A 26,152-nucleotide genomic window follows, 5' to 3' on the forward strand; every position below is an offset into this window, starting at 1 on the left:
AATTATTTCCCAACTTAATAGAAGCCAAAGAGATGCCTGTGTTTGCCTGCGTGGCTTAGTGTCACCAACTCCCACATCTAGAACCACGATTCCTCTTTGTTCTTCAAAGGGATGCAGTAATCATCATTCATTTCCACTGCTTTGATGGTTAGATAGCAAATGCCCGAGAAGCCCACGGAGACATTAGCACATACAGCCGCAATGTCTAATAAGGCAGCTATTTGCATAAAAGATCAGCCACAATTTAGAATGTGTTGTGATAGATGTGGAAAGGGAATAACAGATCTATATTAGCATGTATGAAAATGAGATTGTTTTCACAATTTAATTCCTTGGGGACTGTTGCTCATCACCTTCTCTTGTAAAAAATCTTGCATTCCCTGAGGAAGCAGCTTGCCACAAGCCACAGTTAAACTAAAATATGGATTAATAAGAGATAATATTTATTATTTATGAACCCTGCTGTAGGAGTGGGTTTCCAATGTCACTTTCTGATCAGATTCCTGTAAAGAAGAAGCCTGTAACCTTTATAAGTCACAAAATGATTTGAAAAGTGCCTGTTACTCACTTAAAATAGTAGTGGTCATCCTACAATAATTGGTCACCTTAACGATACAGTAAATTAAATTTGCACTCAGATCTTTCCCAGCTGTCTCTGGCTGCCCCGTTGCCTCCAACAGCAGCAAGGAGAGGACCTGGCCTGTCCTCCGTTACCTGGAACTGAATGGATAGGCAGCATATGGTGCTGTGTACACCCCAAGCAGCCTTCAGGTCCCAGGAATTTTGATGACTACATAACCATTTAAAAAACATATAAAGAGCTCGTCACTGCTCTTTTTACAGGCTACTAAAAATACTTCAAGATTAATTTAAGATAATTTGAAGGCAACATGAGCCCTCCTCAATGTTCAAGCTTTAGTAAAAGATTGTTTTATGAAAACAAAGCAAGGTTCAATTGAATGATTTTTTTAAGTTATCGCTATTTCAGAGATACTACATGCTCAAAAGATGTCTTTGTTCTTTTGGTACCTTTCACTCCCTTTTCACCCTTTCTCTTCCTCTCTAGCAATTCACCTTTGAAGGCTTACACCTTCAGGAAAACACGCGATTTTCCTTCTCCTCTTCAATTCACAAGCAGTGACTGATCATAATAAATACACACACTAAATTGCCTATTATCACCTCCAACTGTCAATGGCATTTGTGAGATAAAAAGAAGTTGTGAATATGCATTCAAGGTCTGGTCACGGGAGTGTTTAACTCCCAACTCACTGTTCTTGATGCATGTATGGCCTGTATCAACCAAAAATAACTTAAAGCAATACTTTAATAAAATAGAAACATTCCATTAATTACTTTAGAAATACTAATTAAAAAAATAAGTATAGGGACTATATAGCACAGATATTGCACTTTGTGCATTTATGGTGCAATATAAAGGTTTAAAAACAGTGATAAGTCTTGCAGTGTGAACCACTGAACACTCAAAGATTTACATATGTGCTTGTGTACAAACTTTCTTAGCACTGGTATCTGACAGTATGTCTGTATTCTTCTGCAATAAGCTGCATAATTATTAATAGCGGGCATCTTAAAGAAATAAAAATAATCAATGACATGACTGAGTTTGTAGCTGAAATAGAGCTACTTGATTGTGAAAAAAGCAAGTAAAACTTGCTTTTCAGGATAGAAAAGAACCACAACAGAATGTAAGAGTACTGGACCAAGTCTTCAGCTGTAAATGAAAATGCAGGTGAATGCACAGTGAATATCTGCATATATGTGGAAGTACCTTAGATTTACTTGTGAATGGATATCCAATTTAAAAATTTTTCTTTTTGAGGTGTGTTTGGGGTTTTTTTTTTGGAAGTAGGTTGGTAATTTGAACTCATAACCCAAAACATTCTTTACTAAGTTTCAAAGCTTACTTATGTCAGTGAAAGAATTGATCTTTTAGCAGTCAATTCCATAGCTCAAATTTTAATAAAGAATGGACATTAAAACCCTTAGAAATTAAAAGACAGCAAAAATAGCCCTTTATCTTCCTCAGGTAAACTCCAAGGAGCACATCAGTTCCTTTGCAAGCATCAAGTTACTCCAAAGAACTAGTGGCACTGCGTTTAAAGTGGGAAGCTGTCTGCATGTAGATATTTTGTAAATTATTGCTGTTGGTTACTTTAATTAGATTTTTTTTAGTGCACTGCTAAACTAGTGTACTAACGTCTGTCTGCACAGCAGTGGAAGAAATGTAGTACAAGTAACCTGCAGCCAAAATTGCAAAAATAATGCATCTGAATACTATAACCATACTTTAGTCAAGACAATTGAAAAACCTTTACTACTACTACTTAAAAAACTCTAAAACATACAAAGAAGAACAAAAAAATTTTAAAAGAATGCATTCATGTTCTATTGAGAATTCTTACAGTAGTCTTCAGCACTCCTGTGGAAAGTCTCTCTCAAAAGATGAGTTTACTATTTCAAAGGAAATTATATGTGCCCATGGTGCTTCTCCCAGAATCTAGCCCTTTGGGGAATGATTTCATTTTTTAAACTAAAGAAAAACTAGATCAAGATTTCTTTATTTATTTCTTTATATTGAAAGCAGCAGAGGTGACTTAAATTCAGCTAATTTGGGGAAACTAAAAAAAACCCAGAGTCTGTAACTCTAGTTGGAACAGATACTGCTAAATAATCTTAACTTTCTACACAAGGACAACACTGTATCCTAACCCAAGCTTAAGACCATCTAGGAATTACAACTTTTATTCTGACATGTACCGGGCATCGTGTAAGCACTAGGAACAAAATGCACTGTTATTTCCGGTAAGTGCCCTTTGCACTCTAGGGAAAGGAGCTGCTCTGTTGTTTGTTAGTTATTAGTGCCTACAAAACCCATGAAATTAGCTTTAAATTTATTTAATAGAAATAGTACAAAAGTAACAGTCCATATTAACACTCAGCATATTCTCCTGGATGTTTCAAAATGCTAAGGCAATGGATTATGAAAAATAAATTCCATCAACAACCTAGATTAGTTCCACCTAATTGCAGGAAAGTTAAGTGTGTCACCTAAGTTATGCAAGAGGCCACCTCTGCTCCCTTTACAGTGAAAGAAGAAAGAGAAGCATGGTCAGGAACTCAAATTGCCTCCAGCATCACTACCTTCTTGCTCTGCTCCTAAACCTCCCCCAAGTACCTAAAATTCAGTGGGCTTATTTAGGCCCAAATATTTGTATTTGTTACTCTAAGCCAGAGGTTTACTTACTTTTGCTAGACACAAAATGTTTTCAAACATCTGAAGAGTTGAAAAGATTGCCATTAAATGCATTCATGTTAGTCAGTAAAAAAAGTAGAAATTTCAAGGGCTGCAGTATCTGAGAAAGATTTTTTTTAAAGACTTCATATTTATGTTAATTTGGGGTTTTAAGCAAAAAAAAAAAAAAAAAAAGGCTATTAGAAACGTCAAAGGTTTCTTCCATTCCTAATAAAGTCCAGTTTGTCACAGCTTCCATCTACAGGAAGAAGAATCAAAATGTACTAGGTCAAAACTCACTTACAAAATTATTCCACCAAAGATACCTGTTTAGCAATTGGTGTTATACTTTTTATAAAAACAGTATGACATTTTGCAGAAGAATACTCCTACCTGGAGTGATTCTATGCACCTTACATTTACTTTTCATTATTAGAATTTCTTACCTGCCTTCAGAACCAAATTCCCTACTCACTTCAGAGCAGAGCAGAGCTATACCATCTGTGAAACACACACTCATTTTAAAATGAACACAGATCTTCATCTGAGCAATTCGGAAATTCCAAATGTTCAAAGATGAACTTTTTTTCCCCATTTTTATGACTATATGACAGCATTGGTATGGCAAGAAAATATCCTTAAAGAAGTTCATGAAGGAAACACATACATGTGGTTCAATTCTGTCTTGCCAGACAGTTCAAAATAGAGTGTTTCCCAGAGGAAAGAGTAATCTCTGATAAAGGGAAAATTACACGATAAATGACATCATATAGAGTATTTCAGAATAGCATTCTTCAAAATAACAGAATCTGTTTAAAATTTTGTGGAGAGGGACTATGGCAGAAATCAGAGCTAAAACGATGGGATCACTCTGGTACCCAGAGACACACCTACCAAGGATGCATACAGCCTCCACAGGACAGATGGAAGATGCTGTACAACCACCTTTGTGATCTGAGGATAAGTACGGAAGACACCACCACCATGACTGCACAATACAGAAATGAAGAACGTGCCCTCTGCCTCACGAGTTAAAAGTTCGAGTTAAGAGCAATGACTAAAAACAATTAGTTGCTCCACCTCAGTAGCCGAACCATCAGCAGCGAACATTTTGTGGTTCAGTTAAATGCAGGCAGTTTTATTTCCTCTTTGATCCCCATCACACATGCCTTCAGCACTCATTTCCTTTGAAGACGTAGGGAATAATTTAAATAACAGGTATAAAGATAGAGGTCATAGACCTTAAATTTCAAAATCATCCAAGTCTGCCTAAGCACTTCACTTCTAATATGTTACAAAATTACAATTCTTGAATTTAAGTGTCACATGGTTTCACTGAGGTTTCATTCCAAAAGCTCAAAAACTGTTTTGCCCTGCTAGGTGTTACCACAGGTGAAGAACAACTTCTTTCCCTTCTTTAAATCAGAAAATAACCCCTCTCTTCTCCCTTTAGTTCGGGGAAGTATCAAAAATTCAATTTTTTTTCCAAATGTTACTCAGTTCCTCAGACTGCCACAGTCTGCTACAAGTCTGGGTGTTTTAACTATATACACTCAGTAATTCCTCACTTTTAGATTTTAAGCTTAGGCTCGTTTCTGAAATCAATTAATTTTTTCTTATTCCCCAAGTCAGAAGAAATATTTAGGGAGTAATTATACTGCCCTTTAGTATATCTATCTTAAACTACAGTCCTCAACCATCCAGAGGACAGAAAGTCTATTTCACAAAATTTTCAATACTGCAAAATGGGTTAATGGCCTTAAGAGAGAATAAATCTTGTAACTTTTGAAGTTACTGGCACACATAAAATTTTGGAGCAATAAGTCAGTCTATATTATCTTTTTTGTTTCTTTGTTTTGATTGTGTATTTTTTTTGTTTGTATTATTTTCAATCATTACAAATGCTGAAAAATTTCGATTGAATTATTTAAAAATGGAAATTGTTCATTTGAAGTAATGTACCAAAACAAAATAATCTGAAAGTGATGGAATTTTTCCTTTCTTCTAAACCTGTTTTAAAAAAAAAGCTTTTAAAGGTTAGGTGAAGTTTCAGATTAATTTTTTCCCCATCAATTCTAATATTGATATCCCACCTATTTTGACTCCGTTTTCACTGAAATTTGTCTGTCATTCAAGAAGAAAACTAGCTCTCAGCAAACAGTCCATTCCTGCTTGATAATCAACCTAATAACTGAAAACCAAAAGAAAGCAGCCAAAAATAAGTCATATAGGCAGGAAGCCAGGAGGCAGACAAATTTGTCCTTCTGTTATATATTTCACTGTAGTATATAATACGATGTCCCATCACACATGACTTCAAGTGACAGTAATTGCTAAAAGTGGTCACCACATTTATAGCCTAATGATTGCCTCACCTCTTACCTTGAGCAAGCATGCAAAAGTTGAAAGCAGGCTACACATGACAGCAGCAAATAACACTTCAGTACACGTAGACCTAATCGTAACACTTCAGCAAAACTGAATTATTAGTTCCATTACTAAACCTGGTGTTTGAAAGGACTTAAAAGGTAATCTTTCCATCCAGCATTCAGAATGAATGTGAGTTTTTTCTCTTTCTTTGAAACTACTGCAGCTCGATAAGTATTAAATAGACTGATCTATGAATGAAGAAAAATAGTTGTATGCCATTTTTGTTGTCTCACAGGCTGTATTAGGCATTCAGGAAAGCAACTCAGCTTAAAAAAAATCTGCTCTAGTCATCAGGTAAAAGAAACAGTAAGTGTGAAGAGCTTTAATTTGGTAGGTTTAGCATTTATGTTTCCCTCTATTTTTCAATAACTGATTAAAGACAGAATAACCTGTTAATCTTCGCCACAAGGATCAGATGATAAAGCTGATGTGCATTTCCTCAGCCTTACCACGACACACAATTTGAAAAAATTAAAAAAAACCCCAACTCTATCTGATGTGAAAACCAGGAGATAAACCAGTAGATAACTTAGTGTTAACACATCAAATGTAAAGTTCAGCCCTACAGCACTTAATAATGAGCTTAATAGTCGGGCTTAGTGAACAGACCCATAGATGTTAGCAGCAGCATTTTCAAACCCAAGCCCTACTCTATTGGTTTTGAAGGATTAAGCCATAATTGGGTGAAGGCTTTAATACGGCTTAAATAACATTGGCTCAGTAGTTTCCAAAGTAGTTCAAAACAATAGGCCAAGCGCAGTCTCTGCAGATTATATCTAAATTGCTCAAGACGTAGCAATCCCGAAACTTACCTAGAGATTCCATTAAAGGCAATGATTTTTAAGATAAAGAATAAAGTATAGTGTACGTGATACCATCTCCTGAGAAGCTTTATGTGCTATTTGGGCAAAAAAGGAATATAGGATCATTGATAGCTATCAAAAATCCGAATCTTGAACAAAAATTGAATTAAAGGGACGGATCAAAATCAGGCTAAAACCTTTATATGCACCAAAATAAAAAAATAAGCTTTGATAGCCATCAGAAAATGTGGTGCAGTGTTTACTTGCCTCATTTTAAGGCAGAGAAGACAAGTGGGGAGTGTAGTTGGAAAGAAAAGGCAGTAAAAAGAAAAAACATCAGTCAGCAGTCGAAACAGAACAAAGTCATGCGAGCATCTGAAGGTCCCAGATACAGACATTTGTTCCAATGTCTGCTTGGGCTCTTTTCATGGCTTTCCCCACAAGACTATGTCTCCACCTACTCCCACTGCTCCTGAACAGTGTGTGTGTGTGACATACGGAAGAAATTTTGCCACAAGGTTCATTGTCCTGAAAATCAAGGAAAGAATGACATTGAGACTAGAACATTGAAAAAAAAAAAAAGAATCCTTTGGATGTTTGAAGTCATGCATTACATGTGAAATTCTACTTACTGCAAAAATGTTAGTGAAATACAAAATTGATCACTTTTTCATAGCTTACTCCTTTTGAAGATGGTGCATTTTTAAGATCCTGCATTCTTACCCAGAAGGTTGGCCTCTGGCCTAAAAGATACCTCTGACGACAAATTCCTACACCTCAAACTAGTTAGGAATAGAATGGAATAGTTATGAGACTCCTAAGAGATAATTTTACAGGCAGTAATTAGCTTGTGAGCATTTCTTCAGAAACCCTAGCCTGAGATAAAACAGCAGTTGACAATCCACTCCATTCACTCTACTTTCCTGAGTGTAACTCTCTAAACACTAAGGGTTTGCATGTGCCCTTTGCTAGAGACAAAGGAGAATGCATGCGTCAGCATTGCCATAAAGTTTTATTAGGAAAAGGGGGATATAATGCCTGAAATCTAGCTGCACACAACAGGAAAAAAACACACCAACATCACAAGAAACTGCAAGTCTGCTCTCTTCCTGCTACAGTTGCTCAGTCTGGCCACTACTGTACCAAAAGCCATATAACCCTGTACCCAGGCTTAAGAAGTCTGGCTCAACTCTGAAAAGGACTTTAGTAAAGTTGCTTTTGCTTTGAAGTTCTGAAACACTCAATCCCATGAACTCAGCTTTACAGCCATCCCAGTTGTTTCCATACTGATTTGTTATTAAAATGAGTTCATGAAAATGTATATTAATACAGTACAGGGGAAACATCTTTCAGGCCTTCACTATTTCCAGTACTGATGGTCCTTAAGTCTAAAGGCTCAAAACTAGACAATCAACAGGCTTGGCCAGCAAGCTGTTGTCCTGAGCTTTTCCCTACACACACCATTTCCTCCTCCCCTGAAGGTCTCCTCAAGATAATAGTACACATTTTACAGAGTCCTTCTATGGTCAGGATACAGAACTGAACCAAGCCTATACAATACACATTACTTGTGTGCAATAAATGACACAATGCAAGTGTTTTGAATTTACTCTGCATATATGGCTATGTTTTAGTATGGTACCCACATTTAGATCATAATTTAACCATGGGTCTATATAAACATGCATGAAGATAAACAGGCTCTCTTCCCATACAGAACTGGAAGAATTCATCCAGATGCTTTGCTTTGTAAATCACTTCAGATGTATTTTATTGAAGCCATAAAGGATATTAGCAAGTGCGCTGGGACCTTTTGTTTTAAATTATTATGATGTGTTATTCTGACAGAAGTTACTAATATTATTTAACCCCACTGGTGTACTCAAAATGAAAATAGTTTGAAGCTTTTTCAAATAGGTTAATAATATAATATCTATAATAGAATTTTTTTCCCAGAATATCTTCCTCCTATTTAGCCTGTTAGTCTGCTGCTTTGTATATCCAAAAAGATACTGAAATAATCCAGGCTTTCAAATTATCCATCTTTTAGAATTAAAAAATACCCAAACAATAATGTAAGACTGCTTTGTTAACCTTTTCACTCCAATTTATGGAAAGATTCCTTCACAGACTAAATAGCACATGTCAAAAAATTACAAAGAAAGCAGTATTGATCCTTGCTCTGACCATTTTATGATTGGAGAATCAATAACCCCCCCCAAATTATTAGCTGCTGCAATTCTCTATGGTTCCACTAACACCATACTTAATTACACCAAAGTCTAAAGTTTAAAAAACACATTCAAGGTCCTTTCCCATCCTTAAGATTCTGTGATTCCAGAAAACTTTCCTTGATGCATATATACAACAAAGAAGCAATGTTTTCCACACCCTCTGTAATATGAAGAAATGACAAATTCGTACATATGCAGCACAGTCTTTTGGAGGACTCTTAACATTGTGTACATAGGAGAGACATCAGAGGGCTGACAGCTAATAGACCTTGTTGGGGTCCAACATGGGTGAGGTCAGGTAGATTTGTGGTGAGAAACATTACAGCAAGGTTGAACCCACACTCAAGCCCATCTACAAAAAAGTAGCATCATTAATAGTAGCAAGTCCAGGTCTTCCAGAATCTTTATCATGCTTTCAAATTTTTCAGGACATGTTTTTCACGGAAATAGAATTATATGCAACATTCCAGCACTGGTCTTACTAAAAGGATTTAAACCATCCTCCCACCTCTCCTCCCATTTCTATTAGGCAGCATCAGCACTTCCTGACACTGCCCTGCCCTTGAATCCCTTTTGGCCACAGAAGCTTCTGCACAAAGCTCAAGCCTTCCCGAAATCATAGCTTTAGAAGATAAAAAACTTCCATTCTGTGCACATATCCAGCATTCCTTCTTCCTCAACACATTTGCAGACAAATTGCATTTTAACAGAGTCATGTTACCACAACCTCAGTCATGCTCTAAACTTCATCCGTTCTTCATCAATCCAGCAATCACTGAATCATCCATTGTTTGTCACTATTGCTTTTATGTTTACACACAGACAACTGACTAAAGCAGCAAGAAGCATCACACCCAACACAAATGTTGAGGAAAGTCCCCACACGCTCTCATCTGTTGACAGTGGCCTCCAGCCATTACTTTTCAGTGCTGGCAGCTCACCAGCTCTTTATCCATTTTATTGCTACTGTACAGTCCTAATTTTAAAATTAATTTTAGTTGAGTAGCAGTAAATCAGGGACTTAATCAAATTTAAATGTTAGCTATACAAAGAGTGTACTTTCAGTCTGACAGCCAAGACACAAAACCAAACCAAGTAATACATAGCTTCAGGTTAACTGTTTCCTTTTGGCAAGCACATTAAGTAATACAAAACTGGTCTAGCAGTGAAGTGACATAATCTTAAATAGAGGCAGCGTAATCAGCTCCACACACAAATACAACACTAAAATCACCTGCTGGGAAATTTCTATGGCATGCATACTACATGAAAGAGAGATCTATGTTTTTAACTATAAGCTCTTAGGCATGACCACTTCTAAAAGCAGGCAAAACCATGAGGTGAGAGTCTAAGTAGACACGGTGGTACAGAAAAGCCAAGCACCAAAACATCTTCCACACTCACTTGGTATCGCACCAAGTTGAAAACATAGGTAATTTTTAATACAAAATTTAAAACATGTTCAACTGGGAACTACAGGGGAATTCTCATAAACAACCTTTGAGTATCTGAGAGACTCTAATATGCTGCTGAGCCTAGGTGTTTAATCATCTCTCTGCCAGCGGTGAGTAGCCTGTAAGAAAGGGCAACAAGAGAGGGTACGTTCTGCCCTTGGATCCCATTCCCAGCCTATGTATTAGCACAAGTCACCAAAGAAGAAAGGTGAGGGAAGCAAAATGAGGTGCAGGTATTTCTGGCTCTTCCATACAGACTGCAGTCTGAGGGGTGGGGAGAAGGCAACCAGCTGGCAGCATCTTAAACCACAGCATCTAACGCTTCCAGAGCACATCTGTCAGAGCCATTCGTGAATAAATTTGAGCATAAGAGTTTGTAGAATGGAGAACTTCATATGTAAAGATTACAATGAAAACACAATAGATAAAAGCACAAAATGCTACAAAGGCTGATTGATAACATAAATGTGAGAGGGAATTATCATGGGTAAACTTAACCTTTTCCTCATTTACACCACACAGCACAGCCAGAGAGAAAACAACTGAAACTTTGAAATCTACATTTCCAATCCAATCTGTTTCCCCACTATAAAAAACAGTTAATAACATAAAAGGTTATTTTGTTCCATTATTTATATTCTTTGAATGGAAATACGTGAGGATAAATTTGGAGTTCTGGCTAGAGGCAACTAAGTATAGGTGATGTAACCCCATCGTTTATTTTGTTGCCTTACTAAGAACAGAAATAACAGTGCTAGTACTTGACAACAAACTTGTGTGTAATTGCTGTTGCTTCAGTTTGCCCTCTGGATTTTAACTTCTCAATACCATTCCCAACGTTAACCTAGTGCTAACCTTTGCTCTTTCCCTCTCTCGTACTTGCCCTTTCTGGTATATGCAACTTTGCTGCTGTAAGCTTCTGCTGCCAGAACAGTCTTTCCCCATTTATTCGCTTCACAAGCTCACCATCTATTCCTGGATTCCTATTTCACCCTTCCTCTTTTGACTACTTCCCATCCTCCTTTAGACTTGCTATTGGGTTTACATTGGCTAATTCCCCACAACACGTCTGTCCAATTTTGTCCTGTTTGTGATGGTAATAAGTAATGGATGAAAGATGATGCCAAGAACAATCATATTCCACAAGTAAATATTTTGTTGCTGTATGAATTGTATTTCACACTGCAAAAAGTCTTGGAACACAATACACTATATTGCATAAAGCTCCATTGTATCATTGCAGTATGTGGTTAGAGGGGCAAAACCAAACATAAAAATCACTAGCACTGATTTTTAGCTTTCCTGCTAAAAAAAAAAATATATACAGAAGAAATGGGAAACAAAGGGATTAGCACTGTCCATTACAAGAATGCCTGGAGTAAGTGTTTACTCAACTCACTGAATTACAGGTGTATCTATGTGCAGCTAGTGATACAAAAGCACCTGGGGTGCCTTGACATTTTCCCATGACCTTCAAACATAATTCTAACAAATAAAATATATATCAGCATCACAGGCTGTAGCAGATAATTTTGGGATATTAAAGCTGCATTAATGCAAATGCTACTTGGAAAAACACATACAAGTGCTTTTTCTTCTGTAGCAGTACCAGTGACCATCTATGTTTGTCATTAAATGAAAGTGTTCCTTCCTAAATAGCAAATACGACAGTTTTCCTGGATCTGTCTTCTTTCAGAAGGGAAAAAAATCTTACCTGCTTATTCTGTGTGTTAAAAAAACCTTCAAGAATAAAAGTGATTATTAAAGAGCTGTAACATAAATTGTGTTTCTTCATCTCCAACGACACCATGATGTTTATATTGTGCATAATACTGCAATGATGTATGAGATCATCAGCTTGGTAACTAAAACCAGTTTCACTATGCCTATGATTGATAAACTATGGAAGTATTAAAACATTAAAAATGTTAATCTTTGTAATAATCTCCTGAAAAGTTTTTGTATTAATTTAAACCATCGATCATTTTAATATTTAATCACTGCAGACTTCATTTGAAATGAGGATATCTATTCACTGAAAAGCACTTCATTTTTTACTTTTAAAAATTATCAGCTTGCATGTATTCTGTAAATCTCTTCACATTTTCCCCCAATAAAAAGTAAATCTGCAAGCAAATGAAAAAATCTACGAGACCAAAAAATTTAAAAGCACTTTGTGTCAGAAAATATAGTTCCTGTTTCCCAGCAGTAACTGTATTACAACAGTGGTATCAAAAGTGAGAGGACTGAAGGGGACTTCTACTGTGAATGGAAATCATTAGCTTCTTCATCTACACCTTACAAACATCTGTATTTTGTTCTCTTTATCCCATAACATGTAATCTTAACAGCTGATTTATGAAGAATAACTAATTAACAGAGTGACATGACTCTCCAAGATGATAAACTGCTTTAGGTTTTGTAACAAGGAACCCCATTTTGTAATATTAGCCTGCTTCTGGAACTTTAGAAAGACTTTCCAAAGTATCCTATCCTTGTCTATAACTCACAGCTCGTTTTACCTAATGCAAAATTTAGACTAATACAGAAACATTTCAAAGGAAAACAAAATCAAGAACTTCTTAGTTTGGAGAAAAATCTCACGGAAAGTCTAAAATTCCATCTGTGATTAACTGTAACTCACCTTGATGGTATCTGGTTTCTTTTGGAAGAAAAATAAAATAAATAAAACTTAAATCATTTTGTCAAGAAACAGCAACATTCAAGGAAAATGTCTTAATTGCACTGCAAAAAAAGCATTTTTATCTTGTTTTTTATGTAGAGTCTATTAAAACCACACGTTTCCTGTGGCTACTTTTATAAAGTACAAAGAGCTCAAGTCATCTTTTAGGACTGAGCTGCAGGATTTGGCTGAAATATTGGAACAAAGCAAATCCTAAAAATACACCTGGCAGTATCACAAGTTAATATATTAGCTTGCACGACTAATCATTGTCTCTTTTGTGACCTACAGTGAGTTAGAGGATCTTCCCATACCTGCTATAAAACTGGCACACAAATCGTCTTTCTCTTCTGAAGAGGCTGCAGAGTGTCATGGCAAGAGCTATGAAGTTAGAGAACCAGCAGAAGCGCATCTGGAATCTTTCAGTGCATATAAACTTACTCTATATAGTTCAAGTTTATGAAATTAAGAAACCAGTAGTGAAAACACTGCCTTTATTCTTGATTTTTAGGATGAAAACTATGTATCTTGCTGTTTATTACCTTTTGCCAAAGTCTGTTTTTAAGGAAAAGATGCCTGGAGAAACCCTGTTCATTCAATGTGATGCAGTAACTGAATTCAGGAACTCAGCTGCATGCATCTGAAACAGAAGGGACAGTCCTGCTTTTACGGACTTAAAAAATGCATACATGCATTTGTATGTATCAGTAAAAGATTTATATTTAATTATAAGGGGAGTTTTACCAATGCAAACAGGAATTCATCCTTCCAGTACCTAAAGAGTGCCTATAAGAAAGCTGGAGAGGGACATTTTACAACGGCAGGTAGTGACAGGATAAGGGGTAAAAGCTGAACTAAAAGCAGGTAAATTTAGATCAGATATTAAGAGGAAGCTCTTCATCGTTGAGGGTAGTTGATGTACTAGAACAGGTTGCTCAGAGAGGCTATGAATGCCCCATCCCTGGAAATGCTCAAGACCAGGCTGGACAGTGCTTTGCATAACATGGTCTAGTGGAAGGTGTCCCTGCTCATTGCAGTGGTTTGGAACTAGATCATCTTTAAGATTCCTTCCAACCCAACCATTCTACGATTCTATGAATCTCTGGTTTAGTCATTTAGTTTGAAGCACTCTTTCAAAATCTAGATATTTCAAGAGCTCCCAAATCTGTATTGAAACAGCTATGTAATTTCTATATTGCTTTTGCAGATACAAAGTATATTTTAGACAAGTCAATTATAGAACACTGTTGTAATTTCTACTTGGTTAAACTAACACATGAAATTCACAGAATTACAAGATTTTTGATTTTGGAAGAGGCTTCTCGAGGTCATCTCCTCAACAGGTTCATCTAGAAGAATTCTAATTATAGAATTATGCAATAAATTTAAAAATAGATTTACATACTGAAGCAAGGAAAAAAGAAATAAAAGTGAGCAACTGCCCTTTACTAACGTGTCATTTGTATTGGTGCAACTAATTTATTTCAAAATCAATAATTCTTCATTTTCTCTATGCTCCCACGTACAGTACTGACCCACAGTAGGCTTACATCACAGGGTCCATGAAGACAGAAGACAACTCCTAGAAGGGCAAATTGCACCAATTCATGAGCAAGGACAATAATGTAAACAAATGCATCTTTCAGATTTTTCCTTAGTGAGCAGACAAGTTGTTTTCTGAACAGCTAAGTGTCCCTAGCCCATTTGGTACAAAGAGGTGAAGTGATTTAGCCATGGAAGACATGCTAAATAGCACTAGTTAAGAAATTGTTCCATTTTCTCCATACTTGTAAATTTCCCCACCACTTCTTACAGTTTTCTACTATGGAAGTCACACTTCAGTACCAAAAGCTAGAAGAAAGTTAACATGTCTTTAGTAACAGGTACTCTTCTATACTGATTAGCTCTTTAGGAATAAGACTGGTCCCCAACAGCAAAGGATCCCTAAATGACACACAACTGAACTACTCCATGTGAATACATGTACTGTAGTTAACTCCAAGTTATTCTATAAGGGCTTTCCGGTACAACACTCTATCCTCACAATCATGTAGGCTGTCGTAAGGCCGAAGGAGCAGTTTGTGAGCCACAGAAATATGCTCACAAAAATCCCTGCCAGCACTTCACATTTAGAAATTTTGCTGTTCCCCCATTTCTGTCTAGGAGTTTCTGAGAGCATGACCAGCACACTCCACAGAAAACACAAAGGAGTGCAATGTACCTGGAACACATCACACCTGCAAGGTAAACACAATCAGCCCAACAAGTCTGGGTTGGATCAATTTTACTACATATACACAGCCAACTGACCACAGAGTCCCGTACCACAGCACACAGCTCTGACACATCCCAGCGCCACTGCATGTGGGGGGGTGAGCCTACACACTCATACACACAACGCAGCTGTATATCCAGCTCCCAGAAGCCCACAGACACAACTTCACACACACATACACGTGCCCAAACCACACTACGCTGGCAAGTAGCACGTGGGTTGAGCTCATGGGGGAATGCCATGGGGCTTCCTCACATGGAGGCATCACAGGCTCAGTCAGCTCAGCCACACTGACAGCCCCCAGGTCAGGTCTCGAACGCCCTGGGAACTGCTTCCTCTCCCTCCAAATCGGCCCGTCAGCACGGGAGTGACAAGCGGGACGGCCGAGCAGCTGCGGCCCTAAGTAAAACCACCCACTCTCGCCTCCCCAACACAGCACACGCCGCCGGGGTCCATGAGGACAGAAGGGCGTTTTCCCGCCCACACCCAAAATGGCCGCGGCGGCCGCTGACCGCTGCCGGCCCCTCAGCCCACGTCCCGAGGGCGGCACCTGGCGCCTGCGGCACCGCCCCGATTGGCAGCGCGCTGCGGCCAATGGCGGAGGTGAGCGCTTTCTCCCGGCCAATGGCAGCGGAGCCCCGAGGCGGTCAAGCGGGCCGGCCGAGCGCACCGCCAGTGCGGACGTTCCCCGCCCGCAGGCCAATGGCGGCGCCGGAGGAGCGGCGGAGTAAAGCGCCCCCGCCGGACCGCGGGGGGGGGCGGTTGCCGTGACAACGGCGGGCCCGGCGGTGGCGGCTGGCCCTGGCGCCCGCGGCCCCTCGCCCATCCCGGGAAGCGGCGCGGTACCTCGGGCCGAGCGGCGGAGCTCCGCCTCCTCCCTCCTCTCTCGGCGGGGCGACTTCCTGTGCTGCCGGGGCTGCTGCCGCCTCCCGCCCGAGCGTCCCCGCCTCCTGCTCCCGCCCGCCCTGCGGGGCAGTGTGCTGCGCGGGGCAGGGGTGCTCAGTGCGCCGCGGTGGGGACGCTTCGGCGCTCCGGCGCTGCGCTGCCCTCGGCCTCTTGCGGCGTCCGACTGCTGCGCCCACGGCAGAGCCGGGGAAGACAATATCGGGCCGTGTCGGCCTTGCTCCTGACTGCCAGTGACTCTCAGGTGCTGCGTAGGGCTTCCCAGGGGAGAGGGTTCAGGGGAGGCTGAAAGTTGAGTCGTGAAGTATTTCAGCATACACTCAGTTTTTATCACTCCTGTGGCTACCAGTATCAGAATTGTTGCTCCAGACCTAATGAAAAGCAATTAGCCACTGCCATAACAAGCCTACATCAGTGGGAGCTTAATGTTTAAGGTCCTAAAAGCATGACACATAGGAAATTATTAACCCTGACAGGTAATTTTTCACCACCTCGAGATAATGCTAGGTCCTTTGCAACAAATAATTCACTCACTTTGGTTCAAGAAGCAAGCCGCTGACTCATGGAACAGCTTACTGATTAGTATTGCAAGTGCACGCTTCACTTCCTGCAAAATGGCAGTTGATGACCAAGTGTAACATTCCCTTGTAAGGGAAGATGCACAAAAAAAGAGAAATATTTGCATTTGTTTATCTCTGCAGCTTAGGAAGTGAAAGCCATACCCAGTTGAACTTCTCATATTTCTAAGTGACATGCATACAGAGCAGAGAATGAGCCAACAAAAAAGTTGATTAATCAGAGTTTCTATCTGGCATGTGTACGAATCCACAATTTTCTCCAGCCATTTCTATAGCAAGCTTAGTGGATGGCTGAAATGAAATAGCTTTCTTAAAGTACAGGCTGTACTGGTTTCAAGTGATGAGACACAAAACTCTTTTTTTTCTACCTCTTCTGCCAAGAAGTTTCACACTAACTGTGTTTAGCTGCTTTTTTGTCCAGTGGCAGCTCACTGGACTCAACTTCATGTTTTCTTCTCAGGATATCTTGTCCCCTGTGGGACAGAGGATATTACACCACCTCTGGATTTTCCTGATTGCCGTATGTTCAGAATTTTCAACAATATTTTTTTTCCTTCATGCTCCTAACGGTAAACTGGGAACCATAGACACGTAAAATAGTTTGATACTTTATTTTCATTCCTTGATGATTTTCATATGATTCAGTTAAACCCAAGTTTATCCTCATGGGTATTTGACTAGAGTATTGTGTACAAAACAGCAGTCACATTCAAATAGCTGTTACACTCGATTTTCGGCTGTGCAATCATAACCGTTACCACAACCACTGCTAAAGAGTTTGTTCTTGTGAGTCCTTGTAGCAAAATGCAGCTAGTTCTAGTTCAGGTTCACATAATTTCACCTAATCACAATACTCATTTCACCACCAAGTTATTCTGAGTAATAAACCTGTGTATGACCAGCAGCCCTGATACTGTGTCCCTAAAGAAGTCATAAGGACCACTGAGAAACCACTGAGAAATTGTCACAATTTGTCTTTAATTTCTTCATTCTTAACCCTCATTTTATGGGGAAAAAAATGTTTGTTTCCCATTGCGAGGTTTCTTCTACAGAGAAGGTGGAATACTGGTGGAATGCTCAAACGGGTGATTGACATTTAGGTGATATAAAATACTACTAACAGGCTTGCTGTGTGTTGTAGGGTAAGAAGCTGTCTCGATGGAGTATAAGTGTCATAGGAGATTTACAGTCTGTGTCTTGTAGGTATGAATAAGAGTACAATTACTAAATATGTAACTATAACTGAAATGTATCTCAATCAGAGGAATATTTTATTCATCTTACTATAGCCATCAGTTTTGTGCCACACCTCTTGAGCAAATGAAATTTAAAATCCAAAAGTGGGTTTTTTGTGCCTACATGAGTGCATTTTATGTCACAAAATTTTGAAGAACATATCTTGGCCATTGTTTTCAGAGACTTATCTTTTCATGGTTTTCCTCCTAGTTTTCTTTCTTCACAAGATTGTCAATTTACTCTAACAATTTGTCTAACAATCTATCCCTTTTTTTTCTCCAGTGGTTTTCAACTTAATGATGTGTGAAAAAAAAATCAAATAGAAGGTAAACCTACTGAAAATAGGCTTCCTTTTCTTGTTTATCTTTTACAGAGCTCCTAGTAGCAGTCTCTGAGCCTTTAGAGTTCAGTAGATAAAAGATTGGAAAATGATGCTCTACATCTTTGTTCCAAGTTGACAAAACAGATTAAACTAACATGCGGAAAACTAACTACTCAAAATGCAACAACTTGTCTACTGTCTAAACTGATGTCTCCTCATGTATGTCTAACCATCAGGTTAAACTGAAACATGTGAAAGAATGTTCTTAGTTATTTTTGTTCTGTTCATTTTGCCATCACTATAAGTAAGAGTTTTGCCTCATCTCTCATTTAAAACTGTAGCCTGAATATTGCCAATAAAACAGCTATTTGATTTGGCCTACTGTTGAAACTATCGTTAAATGTTTTGAGTAATAACTTACTCTAGAACTTCTGAAAGATGCAGTATTCTGTATCCAGTCACAAAGCTAAAACTCTCTTTATGCCCCTGTTACTTCTCAGGAATGTAATTTCTGGTAGCTTTGACAGATACAGTCTTTCTCTGCTCATATCAAACCAGGACTACTGCTGAAAGAATCCCCTTAGCTCGTGCCTTTGTCCATATCATTCCTCACTTTGCATCTCTCCACTGTCTTCCATCTCTACATTGACTCTGTACACACTTTGCCTTCATATTTATTCCCATCCTCTCCTTCTTTGTCTTTAGTATGTTGCTTCTCACCTCTGGCTGACCTAGGATACAGGCTTCTACTGTGCTTTTATTCCTATCTTTCTTTAACAAACCCTGTTTTGCTCTCCCCATGTAGCACTGTTACTCTCAAATGCATCCAAAAGACAAGTGTATAACTTGATGCCACTGGTGTGCTGAGCCTACTCCTTTTGCACTTCTCCCATATTTACTATTTCCACCTCTTAGTTATGCTTTGTCTTGCATTCCAGTTGCAGTTTCTTTAGCACAAATGCCTTCCTCTTGCTCTTTCCCTGGTTAGTATGTAGCACCACTACCCCTAAAAGCAGTCGTACATAAAACCTCTGCAGCACAGCCCGTAGCAGAGCACCTGGACAACGGTCCTTACCCCTGCTCTCCATGAGGGTAGAAGGGAAGCGGATCCCATCCCCTCTCCTTCCAGCTGAAAACTTCACCACAGTGTCAGTCATGATAGATGGTGCTTTTTGTGACACAGACAGCCTACCATCAGGACAAACCATCAGAACCATCTGATGGTAATGACTTTCAGTCACAGACTGACCTAGGCTGGCTCGAGTCAGTGTGCTGGAGGTGAAAGGCTTCATATTCCATTACCAGTACTCTGAACCATTGAGTCTGTTCCATCCCACCCCTACTTAATCCGTATTGATAGACTTGGTAGCATTTTCCTAACTGCTATCATCTATACAGATGTCTGCTGTCATTTTGTTGATATAGTCAATCAATACTACATTAAATGTTACCTTCAGTTTACCCTTAATTGTCTAAAGTAGATGTGGTATTTTCATTATTTATACAACTATGCCATTAAATTACGCATTCCAGATTAAAAGAATAAAAGGCTTGTTTACATTATTATTATTATTGCTCTGGCATCAACTTTTGGATTTCTGTGTAAAGAAATTAATCTCCTATCAGAGGGGGAAATGGGGACTGACAAGCACTAGCTCCTGTTGCCTCTGGGACATAATTATGCTTGCAAATACAAAACCAGAAAAATCATAAGCTTAACACAGTAGACACTCTTGAAAGTTTCATCTCAGCATGAAGCTATGTTTTAATTATTATTTTTGTCTGCATTGTTCAGATCGACAGTGCACCAACTAGAATAAGTGCTTATCCTAGTTAATTCTTCATGAGGCTTATGTCACTGGAAGATGCATTTAATTTATTTCCTTTTACTTTTGTTAAGCCAGCACTGACTAAGTGGTTATCTATAAACGTTCAACAAAGGTTTTACTACTTTAGGGTTAGATCCAAAGCCTGTTGAGTCAATTGGAAACTTCAAAGGTCTTTGGAACAGGCCTTATTACGAGTCAGGGGTAAACTGATTTGTTTGGGAACCTTACAGAATAAGGTTTTTTTTAAATCCTTATTTATATTCTAAAATATTAACAGATTTCCTATATGGTAGAGATTGTCTGTTCTTATTAACTGAATTTGGACATTCTGACATACACATACACCTCAAAAATAATGGTTTTTATATATATATATGTATATATGTGCATCTCCAGATTCCAACTGAGGATTAATAACACTATAATACACAATGTTTTTTTCTAATACAGTCCTTGGAAATTTGATTCTGTATAATATATACAGTAATGACATCTGAACAATTGTTTTCTGTGTTGCGGGAGAAGATTTTAGTATTTACTGACTTACTTAGATAATGACAATGATTCTTTTCATATTGGAAAAAATCACATATTTTGAAATATACTGTGGTGCTATTTTCATTTTTTTTTTAAAGCTCACCTGTTAAGTATCAACATAATACTTATCTATTATAGCAGCAAAGAAAAAGCTCAGCTTCCAAGAATCAATGTGGATTTTTCTATGCCAAATATTAGTGTTGTCATGTGGAAAACAGAAACCTTTTACGATGTTATAAATTATGTGTAATGTAGTTTGGGAGCCAGGCTTTCCTTGTTGCAGGGTAGTGCCCCAAATTACTAGATTGGTATGGTTCTCCTGCTTCCTTCAGAAATCTCCTCTATTTTATACAAACAATAACATATTCCATTAACTCTTAAACTTGCTTCTGTCCCATCCTAGATGTGTGCCTTAACCGGATTCTGCACTATCCTCCTTTCTACACTACTATGCCATTTGCTAAGACAAATCTGAATACATCAGTAGGAGAAACAGAGAAGTTTTTTTCTCGTACACACTCAACAGCAGAATCCTTAGGGCCCTCCCCTGGAGAGTGTGGGACCTGAAATCTAGTCTTTGTTTTGAATTGGGTTGAAAGAGGAGTTGAAAAAAGTTCCCACCAGGTGAATACCCTTTCCTCTGGACAGTAAAGTCTTTCACCCTTATGGTAAAGAAGGTTTTCCTTAAGTTAAACTTTTTATGTTCCAGCTTTTGTTCATTCCCCCTTGTCCTATCACTGGACACTGCAGAAAAATGTGTTGCCCCATCCTCTTGACATACACCTTTTAAACACTTGTAAGGATTAAGGAGGACCCAGAGCTTGTCTTGGTGACTTGTCTGGGTGACTTGTCCTGGTGAGGACTTGTCACACAGGACTATTCTTTGACAATGAGATCATGACACATGCCTATAATATTATTCCTTCTAACCCACTAGAACAGTGTGGCTTCATGCAGGCCACCTGTTTCTGACTGTTCCTGGTGGACAGTAAGTCATGCTTCAGGAAGTTAGAACCATGCTTGTGAATAGTTTGAGAGAGAGCTAGCTGACATAGGCCAGCACTGTGTTGACAACTATTGTGGCTGTTTAGTAGCACAGGGGTTCAAATGCAAGTGCCCAAGGATCAGCCTCTGTCAGTTTGTTGTATTGCTATATCTTTGTTACCATTGAAGAAAGAAATCTTAAAGTCACTGTAGATGGTTATCTGAAAATATCAACTCAGTGCTTAAGACAGGTCAAAATATCAAAATAGAATAATCAGACTTGTTTAGAAAGGAAGAGAGAAGAAAACAGAAGCCCTCATGATACCAGAGGATGCAACATGTTTGCATCTTAAATGCTATGTCTTGTCACCCTGTCTCAGGAAAGACACATAGAACCACAAAATGTTACAGAAGTAGCTAACAGGCATGATCAGATCTGGCTACTGTGCAAGAGAAGATTAAAGGGACTAAAGGGACTTTTCATCCTAGAAAAGAGGTAACATGAGAAAAAGACAGAAAGTCATTGCTTGCAGAGAGTGTAAATTAGGAGCAATTATTTGCTGCTTCCAAAAAATAAAAAGGAATAGGTTGCCAAATGAAAACAATCAGGCACAGGTCTAAAACAGGGGTTCTTGCAACAGGGGTTCTTGCTGGACCATGGACCTGCTTCCTTGCTTTGCCTTATCTGGGATGGTCAGTGGACTCAGTTATCTTCCTGCTCTGCCCATTATGTACAGATGCTGTGAGTTTGAGTCCTGATGGTGAGGGCAATGACTGACCTGTGGCCACCAGCAGCTCCTGGCCAACCTACCTTGTGGAGGAGCCCTGTATAAGCTCCTTCCTGAAAGTAAATTTATGATTTACCCAGAAATTCCATACATACTCTATAGATTTACATCTCAAGTGGATAAATATGACATTCATTTCTTTTTTAAAAAAGATTTTATGCTATCGTTTCTGTGATCAGAGAAACATTTAAATTATAGTTACTGCTTAAGGCAACTTTGAAATAGTTCTCAGTTAATGTTTGTTTTATGTGGACAGTGTTAGACTTTTAGATATTTCATGTATTTGAAATATGGGTAACAAGATTATTCAATTAAATTATTACATGATTCAGACTGAAGTATGGCTGCTACAGAACCTTGTCTCACTCATAATGACAGGTTACATGTACCTCAGAGGAAGTATGGCCTATCATAGACACCTATATAACAATGCATACATTCCCCAGATTTGGTATTAAAACTTACCTGCTTACTGTTGTGCTGAGGTTTGCTGAGCATAGTGATAAGAGTCTGAATGGAGTACATGGTACACTCTACAAAGGAGTTATGGAAATACAGAGATGGAGAATCAGACATTCTTCTGCAGTTTATTACTATAACTAGTTACCTTCATAATTAAGATAAAAAAACCCAAATAAATAACAGTCAAAGAAAGTTGTTCCTAATTCCTTCTTTGAATCTGTTTGATTCCATCCTTCAGCTGTTGGGTCTGGTTCCGCCTTTATCTATCAAAGTCTTCAGCATCTTTTCACTCTGGAAGTGTTTATACACTGTAAACAGACCACAGTCTAACCCTCCTTTTAATAAACTGTACTTGCTGAGATTTTGGAAGTTTTAGTGATATTTCTGGCTGTTAGGCAATTCCTTCAGCTCTCACATAATTTTTACAGCTGTCTGCTGCAGTCTATCTAATTTTTCAAAATCCTTTAAAAAGTACAGATGGTAGAAGTGCATGAGTTGTTCCAAAAATGATCCCATCAGTGGCAAATTCATAATTAAAGAATATCATTAACCCTGACCAGTACTTTATTTCATTACTTTGTATCCAGAACTGTGTATGTGCTTTGTCACAGCTTTCTTTTGGCTAACTGCATTGAATCATTTGGAATCGGTGACCATAATAGTTTCAAATCAGTGTTTTTCAGGATAAAACCTCTCACTGCTGTATCACTTGTAATTCTTTGTTTGGCTTCATTTAAAAATAGTTTAATGGTTCCAGATTAGAAACAGAAATTATCACTGTATTAATTTTCTCCTCAAAGTTGTTTACTACTTGCCAACTTTTGTTGTTCTTATTTCTTATCAAAATGAATTTATATTTCTAGATGTAGTTTTGGCAAAAATCTTAAAGTATGTGTGGCCTCCTGTCATTTCCTGCAAAACCTCAGTAAAAGTGTATTTTCAATAATAGCTACTCTTTTGGTTCGCCATCAATTTCTTAATATCTTTAATGCATGCTCTATTGTTTTGTTATTAGAAAAGTCACGCTTTACCATTTCTTCCCACAAACACAAGTGGACTGCCAAAATTTCCTAATTAGCTTAATAACAAATTCACAATTAGGAAGCAGGTCTTTTGGTTTGACAGCCCTTGCCTAATTGATGGGATATGTGGTGGCTACAGGCCACTGAACTGTGGGAGCTACCTCTAGGCTGTCCCTTGGACCATGTTTGCTGCTGGTCCTATTTTGCTGGGAATACAGCAGCATTGGTGCCAAGTGCTCTGCAGCTGTGCAGACACTAGCTCCCTCACCTTACCACGTGCATACTGTGCCTGATGGGGCTGCCTCCCCTTAGTACCTTTTCCTTTTGTTAATGATTGACACAAGGCAGAAATATCCTTCCTAGAAAGATCCTGGCATCACCTGCTAGGAAAATCAGATGGAATTTTTACAGAGCCTAAATTCAAGGATGATGTGGATGCTTTCTCTGTCAGCACCTCATACCTCTTCAGTAAGTACAGACATAATCCATGTTTCTTGGTTGGCCACAAGTCCAAAGACATAAGATAATTAGTTCCTTTATTTCCACTGACTGTGATACAGCTTTGTGAGTTGCATTCTCTCCCATGAAAATGCATCTAAATGTTATCAGACCCTGAGTTTGGACATTTAAACTTCTACTGGGTGGACAGCCTTCCTGGAGAGCATCCCCGTTCTCCTTGTTTTTCAGGGAATAAGAAAATACAATAAGAAAATAAGAGTAGAATAGTAGAATGAGAGTATAATAGTCATGCTGGAACTGCTAGAACCATACAAATAATTGCTAAGCACCGCTTGAGTTAACTGAGAAAATACTGAACCAGAATGAGCCATCTTCATGCTGTAATGTTTTATCCTGGCTGCTGCATACCATGGCTCTTGATGTTGCCCTGCTTTAATGGCTGCATGGATTTGATTCTTTTAAAAATGATATTTTTGAATCTAAATAATAATAATAAAAATAATTAAATAATCTAAATACAAGCTAAAATTACCTAAAAAGAGTATTTTCAAGCCTAGTATAGCCAAAGTGAGCAATCTTTTCATTATCATAATCTTAGAACATCCACAGACACAATATCTTTATTACAATAAAATATTTACCCAAATGAAGGGCAGCCAGATCTGACTGGAATTTCTTCAACACATTTTGTAAATAAGTTTTTACTAATACTAGTAATATAATGATATGTTGAGCTGTGCACCATATAAATATACTACAGAAAGGTATTCTTTGCCTGAAAATGTCTGAAAATGAGCTTCTTGAAACAGTAATGAGCTACCCTGAAACAACAAAATAGTGGACACAGTTTGCAAGGTGAATCATTAGCTTCCAAGGAGCTGTTAAAAAATGTCAGCTCTAGTTTAGCTATAAGGTTTAAAAAATGCTCAATGACATAATAAGAAGGCATTTCTTCCACATAATGTCTGAAAAAAATACTTGAGTAACTGGAAATAACTGGAACATTCTTGGTTCAAGCCCAACCTGTATTTATAAATAAAAAGCTGGTTTCTTGAAAGATCAGGAATTAGGATTAACTTTCTACTGAGAAATCTGTTCCAGGATAATTGAATTCTGTAGTGACAAAGAGGAAGTACATGCAAATAATTAATTCACAATAACTCAGTATGGAGAATTAATACCTACCCTATATAACAAGGCGAAAGGTAGCATAGCTGAAAAACATTGTTATTCTTACTTATGAATATTTTGTACATATTTTTCTTTCATCCGTTATCTAATCTCTTCTGTCCTACTGCAAATATTATTCATTCCAGAGTTATATGCAAAAATCCTCATGCTGCCATGATTTGTATATATGCTTTATGTTATACAATGCAGTTCTAAGTTAAGAAAAGTTCTAGCTTCCAGGGACTTCAGTTCTCAAACATTTCATTTAAAAATCAGCTTAAAAACATTTTTACCTCCTTACCAGACTGTACATTTTCACGTTAGCAGTATAAATAGTAAATTAATGTGACAGGAGGTAGAATAATTATGAAGACTGAAACACAGCATTTACAACTCTAACATGTTTTGAGAAAAGTATGATCAAAGGCATTTTATGAACAGAAATTTTCTGTTTCCCTTTTGGGATAAATTGTCTTTACTGTGTGAAGAGGAGTACTACTGGGAGAAGAGAATCTTGTTTTGAAATCTGTTTTCCTAGAATGAGTGCTTTGCTTTTGCAGTTTCATAGCCGTTAGCCTTTTTCCAGCACTAATCATACAAGTGATGTCATAAAAAGTAACTTTTATAAGTTTTAATCACATATATTTCAATTCTCAAATAGGCTGTTCAGACAATACACTGTTTAGAAAACCCTATTATACCATGCAGTAGTGTGTGATGAGGAGAT

At 38.1% G+C, this 26,152-nt stretch overlaps 1 protein-coding gene across 2 annotated transcripts in view; it reads right to left on the reverse strand.

Annotated features, from left to right (window-relative positions):
* The window catches only part of TRIQK (triple QxxK/R motif containing), a 164,761-nt gene that overhangs the window by 48,641 nt on the left and 89,968 nt on the right, over positions 1-26,152 (reverse strand). Inside the window, exon 1 of one of the 2 annotated variants that reach the window (XM_061995984.1) lies at positions 15,982-16,059. The exons of the other annotated variant lie outside the window; for it this stretch is intronic. The gene's annotated coding sequence lies outside the window, so the exon portion shown is untranslated. Of the gene's footprint in view, positions 1-15,981; positions 16,060-26,152 lie in introns of those variants that run through there. 2 annotated transcript variants of the gene reach the window in all.

Source organism: Colius striatus, chromosome 4, assembly GCF_028858725.1.
Source record: "Colius striatus isolate bColStr4 chromosome 4, bColStr4.1.hap1, whole genome shotgun sequence".
Lineage (NCBI taxonomy): Eukaryota > Metazoa > Chordata > Aves > Coliiformes > Coliidae > Colius > Colius striatus.